Source organism: Amphiura filiformis, chromosome 10 (genome assembly GCF_039555335.1).
Source record: "Amphiura filiformis chromosome 10, Afil_fr2py, whole genome shotgun sequence".
In the NCBI taxonomy this organism is placed as follows: domain Eukaryota; kingdom Metazoa; phylum Echinodermata; class Ophiuroidea; order Amphilepidida; family Amphiuridae; genus Amphiura; species Amphiura filiformis.
This window is the reverse complement of record NC_092637.1, coordinates 44,581,454-44,593,872: the sequence shown is the minus strand read 5'-3', so window position 1 is coordinate 44,593,872 and position 12,419 is coordinate 44,581,454. Positions and strand designations below refer to the sequence as shown.

General features: G+C 39.3%; 1 long non-coding RNA gene across 1 annotated transcript; it reads left to right on the top strand.

The window, feature by feature from the left end:
- Nucleotides 1-3,642: 3,642 nt before the first annotated feature.
- Nucleotides 3,643-12,419, top strand: LOC140162915 (uncharacterized). The gene is made up of 4 exons (XR_011860372.1): nt 3,643-3,811; nt 7,833-7,936; nt 8,624-8,698; nt 11,920-12,419. It is a non-coding gene; the product is annotated as an uncharacterized lncRNA (long non-coding RNA).

The window sequence follows — 12,419 nt, the reverse complement described above, 5'->3', positions numbered from 1 at the left end:
TTATTAAAGGCTCATTGCACCACACGTATAAATTTAGTGTTGGGCGTTTACCAACTTGAACAAACCTACACGATACCAGGGACTCGATTAGTCTACTTCACAGGCCCTTTTGGAAATTTATTATTCTCATCTTCTCTGCGTAAACTCATCTCACAACAAAACGAGAGCCGCTCCCATCCTAAAACAGTGACGCCCACCCACACACATTCCGGGGTGGGGGACTTGCAGCATATCGGTACGCGTCATGTGCCGCTTAGTGTAGCGTGGGGGGGGGGGGGCACTGACTGGTCGCCATCAAGTTTGGGGGCACCGAGTCTGATGGGGGAGGGGCACCAGCCGTTTTTCAGCAATTTTCCTATGGTAGTAAGTCAGTCCAGCAAGGGGTGGTACAATAATTAGGCCTAGGCCTATGTGTAGGCCTACCCGGGTGGTGAATTCTCAAAATGGTCTGCCAAAATTGCTTGCCCCCCTTTGGCATGCTAAAAATATTTGCCCCCCCCTTCGACGTGCCAAAAACCTTTGCCCCCCTTTGACGTGCCAAAAAATCTTTGCCCCCCCCCTTACACATGCAAGATTTCAGTTGGGGAACGCGAATTTAAAACCGCAGCGAGCAGGAAATTTTGCATATTTGAACGTGTTCCTAACATTTTCCTACGCCTTTTTAGGGCGTAATATAGAAACAGAAAATATCTGTGCCAAATTGCTTTCCCCCCCTTTCGACCTGCCAAAAATCGCTTGACCCCCCTTTTGACCTGCCAAAAATGCTTGCCCCCCCTTTTGGCCTGCCAAAAATCTTTGCCCCCCGCCTATAATTCACCACCCCTGGGTAGGCCTACACATAATTATTGCACCACCCCTACGTTTGCAATCGATTGGGGGGGGGGGATGTGCCCTGCAGCATGTGCCTGTCAATAGACCTTCCACCCACCCATTTTTTCAGTAACTTATACCCAATGACCCCCTTTTTTTTAATAATAGGCCTATAGGCCTAATATAGAAATTTACACTGAAACAGACAATTTTGCGCACAAATCATTTTGTAAAATTTTGACATTTTTGCAGCAATTTTTGCCCAGAAAGGTATTGACACCAACAATTCTAAGTGATTCCACACAAAAGTCATGTAACCCCCATTTACTTGGAGCCGCCACTGAATGACCCCCTTTTTTTGGATAAAAATCGCAACCGATAGACCCTATTATAGTGTCGGTAGACGCACTGTACATCACTTTCATCATATGAAAAAGTTTGGCCACAATATGAGCATAAAAGTGGTAGCATGAAGAGCAACATTTTTTTACTGCACGACCTTGTATTAGGCAAGCATGGAAAAACCCATTGTGCTCCCCATTGTTCACTCGTTATGGCTGATTGATTTCCATTGTTAGGAATCCCTGTGCACATCGAAAATATGAGTTTTGGTGATATTTACCTAGCTGGGGGGTTTACACCCCCCAGCTAGGTATTGTAATCGTTCGGGTTCTTCCGCTGGCAACAAACCACTGTAATCTTCCCGTTTTCTTCCGCTGGCAACAAAGTGAAATTGCACATGTTTTTACCTAGCTGGGGGTTTACACCCCAGCTAGGTATTGTAATCGTTCGGGTTCTTCCGCTGGAAACAAACCACTGTGAAACCCTGACTTGATGCTATGTAAGAATTATTTGACTTGTGAAGATATGGTTTGGCCTTTTTGAATCATTGTTTTTAGCTGCGGGTGTTAGCTGCGGGTAGCAGCTCTATTAATAAGTCACCATGTCTCTCCGTCTGTTAGTCCGTCCGTCCGTCCGTTAGTCCGTTAGTAACAAACGCTAAAAATCCTGTTACGTCTACATTGTTTGTCGCATGGCTATGATACTTGGTGAGGGGGAGGGCCTATACCGCCCCATACTGGAAAAGAGTTTCATCCCGAAATTTGGGAAAATGAGGGGAATTGAGGAAGTTAAGGGAAATTGAAGAGAATTAAGGGAAATTGGGATTTTGTTTGAAGAGAATGAAGGGAAATAGATTTTTTTTGTTTTTTTATTTCCGAAATTGTTTATTTTCCGAAATTATTTTTTTCCGAAATTATTTTTTTTCCGAAATTTTTTTTTTTTTTCCTAATTTTTTTTTTTTTTCCGAAATTTTTTTTCCGAATTTTTTTTTTTTTCCGAAATTTTTTTTTTTGAAATTTTTTTTCCAAAATTTTTTTTTTTTTTGAATTTTTTTTTTTTTCCAAATTTTTTTTTTTCCTTTTTTTTTTTTTTTTTTTTTTTTTTTCCGATTATTTTTTTTTTCCGAATTTTTTTTTTCAGGAATTTTTTTTTCCCGAATTTTTTTATCAAACTCAGTGACAATAAACTTGATGAGAAGAGTAACATTTTGGAATATTTTGCATGGATCAGGTCAAAGGTCAGCTGGGGTCAAATCTTCGAATTTCAATATCTGGACATCTGTAAGGGGTACGGGGCTCAATCTCGGTGACAACCTCATGACCTGTGGAACATATTGGAACATTTTGCACGGGTCAGCTCAAAAGACATCATTCTGGGGCCAAATCTTAGAATTGCGTTATCTGGACATCTGTAAGAGGTACAGGGCTCAAACTCGGTGACAACTCATGACCAGGGGTGAATTATGGAACATCTTGCAGGGGTCTGGTCAAAGGTCATCTGGGTCAAATCTTAGAATTGCATTTTCTGGACATCTGTGAGGAGTACCGGACTCAAAACTCGGTGACAACAAGCCTCATGACAGGGGAACATTTTTGGAACATTTTGCAGGGGTCAGATACCTCCACAACACCAACATGCCCCAGCTAGGTTTGTGGTCTATGACCACCATTTGCCTCTAGTTATTATTATTTTGGATCAAAAAGTGCCACCTTTTGCTATCCACAAATGAATTTTATATCATCAGAAAGATAACTCTCTCAAGTGTTTATTGCAATGCGAAGAAAAATGTTAACATGTTCCAGTGAAATGTTCAGAAATTATTTATCAAATAATTTGCTCAAAAAACTTGAAAAAGAAAGAAAAATGTCTCATTTCCCATTAAAAATTGAAAAACGTACAACTTTCTAAGTAAAAAGTGCCACCTTTTCCCAAAACTCAATGGCCGGTATTCACAAAAGGAGACTAACTTTAGTCCTGGACTAAATCGGAGGTTTAGTCCAAGACTAAAGTTATTTGGTATTCACAAAAGTGGACTAGGCTTAGTCCTGGACTAAAGATGCAAAAACGGCACCAAATTTAGTCCACTGAGAGGGCAGGTTTAACTTGTGGACTAAGCGGTGACCGGTGGCTGTGAAATAGCAGTTTTGGGCACTTTTTTAAGCATTTTGTTGAATAAAAATACTGTCAGGGGCAAACAAAGTGATCAGAACTTTAAAACTTACTGCAGCTTTGTAAATGTTATGAAAGGTCACCTTGGAACCTACGGAAATAAGTTTATAGGCCGAGTTTCGTTCACCAAACCGGGAATCGGGCCGCTAAACTACAAGAAAGGCTGAAATTTCCGGTGAGTATTGTGATTATTTGTTCATTTTTTTTTATTTAAAAACGAATTAAAACATTAAAGGACATCATCTGTGACGAAACATCATTAACATGTAAATTAGTAACGCCCCGCCCATCAACAGTTCCCGGAAGTGCTTTATTAATGCCCGTAATTAATTGGAATTTTGACATGTAGCCATACGTACCGCCACATTACTCGGGTAAAAATGCCCAATTTTTCATCTAAAAATGCATTTTGTATATTTTCGTTCGTGTAAGATTTAACGGAGACTGTGGTCTGCAAAGTAATGAAGCATAGACGTGAATTAGTAGCCAGGTATGCCGTAACCAGAGCTATTTTCAACCTTAAATGTTCATGCCACGTAAGCTTACGCATGTACGTAGGTATGTGTCCTGACTCCTGATGTATTTGCCATACATCATGAAATGCTAGCCTACATAATACATGTTATGTATAAACAAGTAAAGGTAAACAAGGGATCACGGCGATCAGAAGGACATCATAACATGGTTAGGTTAACTAGCATGACTAGGGTACAGTCTGATTTAGACTCCATGTCGCAGCGCGATGCGATGTCTGACATCGCTGATGCTGCGATACTTCTATGGGATGAAATCTGAGCAGCCAGGTTTTTACAAGCTTGCATGCTCGACGGTGAAAATTCTCATCGTGTGGTGGAAATTTTGTCGGGGATGAAAGTTGAACTTTCTTCGCATTGCGCTGCGATATCGTGGCCATATGCTGCATGCATGCATGCTTGTGATTGGCTGCTAGAAATTCACAACTTCATATACACGAAGCCTGTAATCCAATCAAAAGAAATTGATTGCCTGACCGCGCACTAATTGCGAGGTCATTAATAACTCACAATGACTCCGGACGCGCAACAATGACTTCTGTTCGTGCATGCGTGTATAAGCTACGCGTTATGGCAATGCACACGCCTACGCGATGCCGTCGCGCTTCTGTGATTGGTAGCTCTTGTTGTCTTTTTTTGTAGGGTAGGTTACAACAATGATTAAAACTGGTTATATTTAACAGTGTTTTATGGCATAAAATAACATAAAATGCCATTTTAATTTGTTCAAAATATTAGATACGACGGTAATGAATGACAATAATAACTTTGCACCATCTATTTTGTGGTCATTGTGTGAAATTATGGGTTTTGTTTTTGGGCCTCGGTATTTTTCGAAAAAATACCGAGGCCCAAAACAAAACCCTCCGATTTCACACAATGACCTCAAAATAGATGGTGGCAGTTATTATTGTCTAAATCAAGGTCTGCAGAATGACATGAAAACATCGCAGCATCGATGCGATGAAATTAAAATGAACATTTTATTTCATTGTGTGATGCCGCAATGGTTTAAAAGCATCTGCATAGCATCATGCTGCAATGTGTTGTGGAGTCTGAATCGGACTTTAGGGATGTCCTTCTGATCGCCACGATCCAACGCTTATGCTGGTTTCATACTACCATGCCGCTTGCCGCTGAGCGGCGTGGCGCACGCGCATTGCAGACAAAAGAACACAATCAAGGCTTGTCATTGGCTGATACGCCATGCCGCTTGCCGCAGCGGCAAGCGGCAGTAAAGTATGACGGAGGCATTTAAGCCCGATCCTGACTCCACTTCGCAGCGCGATGCGATATGCTTTTCAAACATCGCAGCATCGCCCGATGAAATTAAATGTACATTTTAATTTCATCCCGCGATGTTGCGATGTTTTAAAAGCATGTAGGATCTGCATCTCCTTTTAAGGTCATTCTACCGACCTTGATTTTCCAGCAGCCAATCAGAAGCGTGCACGGCTGCGATATCGCATTGTTCAACTCCATCGTGGACCGAAAGTTCCACAGCGCGATGAGAATTTTCACAGCTGAGCTCGTAAACACCTGGCTCAGATTACAGTTTTTATAGCATCGCGCTGCGATGTGGAGTCAGGACCGGGCTTAACTGGTATAAAGCCATATAAAGCAGTGCTGGTACAGTAGTGATCACCCAGGCTTTATCCACCCTGATGTGGCAGTGACGTAAGTGCCCATTTCATTGGGTGCAGCTACAAATCGAAAGTGTTTGATCAAAGTGCAGCTGGCGTACACACGCACATGCTTAATACTCGGGGAGCTAGGACCACTTTCTGTGCACCCCCCACAGGACCAAACCAAACCAACTTTTTTTGGTTCCTGAGATGACCCCAAAACATAATCAGGATGTTCCCAAAAATATAAACTGGCCCCAAGGGGGGTAAAAGGTCATCGAACTTTGCATATGGTCAAAATTTCAAACTTGCTCAAATTGTGTTGAAACCCATTCCAATGTATTCCCTAGTCACAGGATTAAGAAAATGTATAGTTTGACCTATCTAGGATGTACCCGTTCTTGAGTTATAACCAAAAGGTCAAAGGTCACGTTTTTTTGCCTCTATGAAATCAAGGGTCAAAACATCAAAGTGCTCGATTTTGCCAAACACAGGGGTCAAAATAGGTCAAGTTTGATGACACAAATCAAATAAGTAGGGATTGCACTTGATCTTTTTGATGTGTTACCTAGGTAACCAGCAAAATAGGTAACAATAGGCATCCAATGATATTACCTATCCTATCCTTATTTGATTTGTTTAACCAAAACAACAATTTGACACCTCTTTTTTAATCGAGCAATTTGTTGTTTTCGCACTCTATAGAGGCAAAAATGTGACCTTTGACCTATTTGGTTATAACTCATGAACAATACGTCCTAGATAGGTCAAACTATACATTTTCTGAATCCTTAAAGTTGGTTTGGTTTGGTCCTGTGGGGGTGCACAGAAAGTGGTCCTAGCTCCCCGAGTATAAAGACGCTGCATAGATGCACATGCGAAACAGCTAGCTGCCTTCAGCGGTGTCCGAGTGCTCTTGCTGTTAATCTCAAGTTCCCGTAAAAAGAACTATACTGTGTTTCATCTCAAGTTTAGGGTTATACCATGTTGGATTTAGTGGTGGCAGACTTGAATCAATGCATTCATGCGGTTTAGTCACCAGCGTATGGACAAATCACCCTTCTACGTGTGTGTAAACATCCAGCGGGATTAAGATTGCGCACAAGATAGACTACAGGTCATGACTTGTTACCTTGCTTGACCGGCAAATGAGGTGTTGATGTATTAAATGATTGATTTGGCCAATCAGAACCTTGTTTATGCTAAAACAGTGCCAAATCTCAGACCGCTGAAGATTCTGCTGGATTTCGTAGTGGCAGATTCAAATTTCTTGAAGTATAGTGAATCTAGCATATTTGGTGCAATAAATTCGCATGAAGCGCGCACAAATTTGCACTTTTGAGGTTAACATGGCCAAATATGCGGTTCGTGTGTAATTACGCTCACACACGCTTGTACATACTACGCATGTAGGGTGCGCACACAGTGCGTACCCACAATAACTTTGCGAACGCAAGTGTTTACCCACAATAACTTCGAGTGCATACCCACAATAAATGCATACTGGCGGTACCCAAAATAACTTGCACACACGTGTGCGTACACCCCCACTTTCAGATACACACATACCCAGGGATAGCACAACAAGAATGATATGTAACCTAGTGGCCGGCATGCTGGGCCGGGGGCATACCTCATGCAGGGGACTTGACATAACATAATGCCCATGGCATTGGTATGCAGGGGATGGGGTGTATATAAAAGTGGGTGTACTAAATACATTTAGCAGGGACATGGTTAAAAATTCGTGAATTTAATGTGTGTTTTCATTTAAGATCCACATGACCCCTGTGGATGTTACAAATATTTTCCACAAGGAGCAGTGGCGGCGCCAGGAATTTTTTTTCAGGGGAGCATTGGGGGGGCAAAGTGAATTTCAGGGGGGGGGAAATTGGCAAATTTTGCGCAAAAGTGGCGCAGAAAAGTGGGAATTTACGTGATTTTGCCTCAAAAGTGGGGGGCAAGAAAAATATTGGGGGAGCTAATTCCCCCCTTGCCACCCCCCCTCCCCGTAGCGCCGCCACTGACAAGGAGAGTATGAATTTTAAATAGAACGAGTGCATTAGGCAGCTCCATTGAATTCCATAGACCCTCTGATAAAGATTCAGCATCTGAGGGAGTGTGAGTTTCAATTTTTCAAAATCTTTTACAGGGGGAGTGTGGACATTAAATGGCTTAGCCCAATATTACTGGTAATTTGGTTTATTTCAACTTACAATAACAAAATGTCTCAATTACAAGTTCAATTTCATGGAAAAACAGTATAAAACTTGCTAGTGCTACCAAGTAAGTTTTCATGATAGGACAAATGTTCAAATATTTGATGGTATCTATTTTATTTTTTTGTTTTCAGTTGTTTCAGAGGTGTAAGACATTGGTTGTACTGAAAGCTACATTGGTTTGCTTGCACTGAAAACTGGAAATTACGGCTTGAGCCATAACCTAAATCTATAAATGGTGAGTCTTTTTTAACATGTTTAATACAATGTAAGAACAATGGAAACATGATAAAAGGATGTCAATTCTTTAAATTTTGAGAAATCTTGAAATTTGCATGATTTGAAACCAACATAGACTCATGCACAGTCCACTGTACACTAAGACACACCCCACTCCAAATGCCCACCCCATACCAGCATAGTCACCTTTTCAACATCACCTGTGAGCATGCACACATACACACCCCACCCACAGTAATATTGGGCTATTCCATTTAAAATCCACACTGCCCCTGTGGAAGATTTTCAAATGGAATGAACACATTAGGCAGCTCCATTTGAATTCCATTTGAGTCAGTATGAATCTTCCATAGAAGGAGAGTGAGTGTCAAATAGTGTTGGTTAATGTGCTAATTCCATTTGAAATTCATACTCCCCCTGTGGAAGATATTTCTAAATCTTCAACAGGTGGTGTGTGCACTTTGCCCAATGGCTTAGCCCAATATTTGAAATTGGGCTTGGTAATACCATGATGATATACTGGTTATTTGGTTAGAAACTTTTATAATAACATGTCTGAATTCCAAGTTAAATTTCATGACAAACTGTTTGAAACTTGGTTTTCATCACAGGAAAAATGTTAATTTTGTGTTCAAAATGTTTGAAGATGATACCTATTTCTAAAATGTTGCTATTTTGTTTTCAGTTGTTTCAGATGTGCCGTGAGACATTGGTTGAACAGAAAGCAAGAAATTACAGCCTTAGCCTAAATCTATAAATGGTGAGTTTCTTTTAACATGTTTAATATTAGGGATGCCCACTCTCAATACAGTTTCCACTAGAACGATTTTTCATTTACTGTGTGCGTGCACTCACACACGTATTGTCTATGGAGAAACTGATCGATACAAGAAATCCCAGGCATGTTAAATAGCGTACATACTTGTTTTGATCCAAATGTAGGCCTATATCAGGGTGTTTCAAGAAATTCCTGATTCCACCAGAAAACATTCACCAAACTTTTTCCTGTTTGGTCAGTAAATAGAGAGGACCTTCCTGCATGAAGAGATCAACTTTTTTAATGAAAAATTTAATGAGATGAGAACTACAACAGGTTGAAGTGACACCATTCCGTGCATCAGGTGTTCAAACGCAATTATCTCCGAATTTGGAGTGAATCAGACAAGCAAACTTACATACTCATAAAATTTAACTATTTATGAAGACAAAATGTGTAGGATGTTAAGAAATTTAAGAATGTTTAAGCCTACCGCAGGGCTGCCAACTAGTACGAATTTTCCGTATTTCGTACGGAAATTGGTCAAGAATACGGGAGTACGGATTTGTGTCCTAAAATACGTTTTTCAAAAAGTTTGATATATGTATTAAAAGTAAGGCTATTCAGAGATTTTCACTGCTCGTATTTGGCAAAATACAGACCTGCCAACTGTCCCCCAATCCCGCATTCCAAAGTTTAAAACCCGAAAATATGGAACGTGCCACATTTCCGTCCATTAATAAATAATATAATGTGCATGCACGATCCGAAAGTCGGTAGGAAAACGATGTCGGAATACATCTTGTAGACCTATTCTTTTGCACAAATAGAGCTAAATAGTTAACTAAATACCTTCAGAAGACATAGCATAGTAGCAGTTGCATGTTTATAATGAAAAATATTAATGTGCATGCACAATTCGAAAGTCAGGAAAAATTGTGTTGAAACCATCTTGTAGGCCTATTAAATAATTTGTTTCATTTGTATTTTATTGGTTTTTTTTATTAACCATCTAACTGCTACATCCCGTGCTACATTATGCTATGTCTTCTGAAGGTATTTAGTCAACTATTTAGCGCTATTGGTGCAAAAGAATAGGCCTACAAGTTGGTTTCCGACACCGTTTTTCTTTCGACTTTCGGTTGATGCATGCACATTAAAATTAATAGTTAATAGGCCTACAAGAGTCATATCTCGAAATGGTGCATGCACATTATTATTTTTCATTAACCATTCAACTGCTATGACAGGTTATGTCTTCTGAAGGTATTTAGTAAACTCTGTAGCTCCATGGTGAAAAGAATATTTAAGCCTACAAGATGGTTTCCTACATTGTTTTTGCTCATGACTTTGGCACATTGGGGTGGGGGTGGTCCGGGGGGGGGGGGGTGGTGGTCCACTTAAATCAATGAATTATTAGTTTTAAATTGGGCTTCACATTTGTGTAAGTCAGATGCATAGGTCATGTAATAAAGCCAGTGCAAAAGTTTAAAAAATGCTTCGTACATGGTTTAGTATAGGGGAGTGGACATTTCAAAGTGCTCTAACTTGGAAATGGAAGCTCTTTGAAAATTAGTGTTTCTCATGAAAACATGCTGTTTTAGGGTTTCAAACAGGTTTGGGAATGATAAAAAGCTGGGGCTTGAACACCCACCCACCAGGGCACTGCCCTGTACTTTTTACATGTGTCTAGTGACATCTGTGCAAAAGCGCCCTACAACGGCGACCCTCTTGTGATTTTTTTTTTTTTTTGCGACTTTTTTTTTTTTAATTTAATCCTTTCACTACAGTGCTGTGATTAAGCCAAAAAAGTTGTTTCTCAGGAATATTGATTTTGAGATATAGCCAGTAATCCCTTTCAACTTTCTTTGTATTTTATTGTTTTGAGTAACACTAAAATGCCTATATCTTGAGAACCGTAAGTATATTTTCAAAATACGGATTTTGTATGCAAAATACTGATTTTGAGGTTGAAAAATACTGAAATGTGTTTTTCAAAGTTGGCAGCCCTGCTACCGCGGCCCATCTCAAATCATGCACTTCCCCGTGCACTTCTCACTACCATGTCCATTTCATAGGGAGTATAAAAACCGGGGACCATCATGGCTTCCATGCACACAGTGTATTGCTCAATGTAGTAAAGATAACCTTTGAGTTGGAGCAAATTTCTCAAAATTGGTAGTGATTAATGTTACCAAACTTATGCCATGATGAAATATAATAATTTTGAAGATAAAATGTGCTGACTTTAAAAGATTGAACAATGTTTAAGACTACCGCTTTTCATTTGAAATAATGCACTTATTGTTCATCTCCTCTATGGAGATATTTTCCATGGCGGCCATCTATGATCATGCTTGAGGTTTCAACAAACAAACCATGGGTTTTGAGGTCTTATAGTTTTTGTTGTATGTCAACAAAATCGATTAAATTTTCAGGATGATCTTATTTTCATGTTGTTATAAGCAAATATAATGTTCCAGATAAGATAGTTAATAAATACATTAAGAAAAAGTACCTTAAAGTTGCACTTTCTGTTAGTATTCCTTTTTGGACTTTAACTTTTTAACATGTTCTAGTAGCCCTATATAAAACCGTGACACTCGAAAGGCCATATCTCTGGAATGAAACGTCCGATTAAGATTATTTAAACGCCAAAATGTTTCTTTCATCAATTCCCATCCAATAAGTTAGGTCTGAATCAATTTAAAAGTACTTCAATTTTTAGTGGACATGCCTATTAATATCAATGTTACTTGTCAGAACCATAAAATCCATAAAATTTTGATATTTTAATGAGATGTAAATTCTTTCAATTTCATAGTAAGTTTTGAGAAAAATGGAAATTTACATGAATTGAAACCTACAATCACATTGTAACATGTTGTAATTCCCTGAGACTTGTAACGACTCAACTCGGACTCGACTCATCATTTTGGGATTTGTCACTTGACTCAAGTTTTAAATCCCAAATGACTCCAACTTCAGGTTTATTCTCAAAATCCCAAGTGATGACTCACTTTATTTAAAGGGGTGTACATAGCCAGATTGACAGCCTCATTTCCTCCCACTTTATCCTATCAAAATAGAGATTTGGTACCAGAAGAAAACTCATATATTTATCATAATGTCAGTGAAATTTTGGGCCTGAAATTTGTCCTGTTTAGAAAGAGCCCCAATATTATGAGTTTTTAACTACTCTATTTCTTTCTTTCCTGTTACAGGTATCTTCAAGCATGATGAGTAGTAACATTTGACACCACCAGTTGGATGACTAAAGATGTTTGTGCAAGATCTCTTCTGTTAATGTTTTTAAAGGAAATCAATGTACAAATGATACATAAAATGTTAAAGAACCACTAAATTTGATATAGATTGCAAAGTTGCAGTGAACATTTTTCTGGACCATTCCAGTAAATCAGCATAATCATGCCTCTTCATTTCAAGTGTGTGAAAAATGTTTATTTAATTATTAATACAATTTGAATTTGTATATTTTAATGCAACTTTCTATAGAGGCCTTGCATGTGACGTATCATCCCGTAAATATGGCGGACTACTCAAATGCATTCAACAAAAGCATGATTGCAATCTACCGTGACAGTTCATCTCACACACATAACCCTGCACTACGATCAAATAGGTTGATGACAACATTTGATTGAATGGACTGCACTCCGCCATAACTACGGTGAAGGACACGGCTCAAATCCTTTGTTTGGAG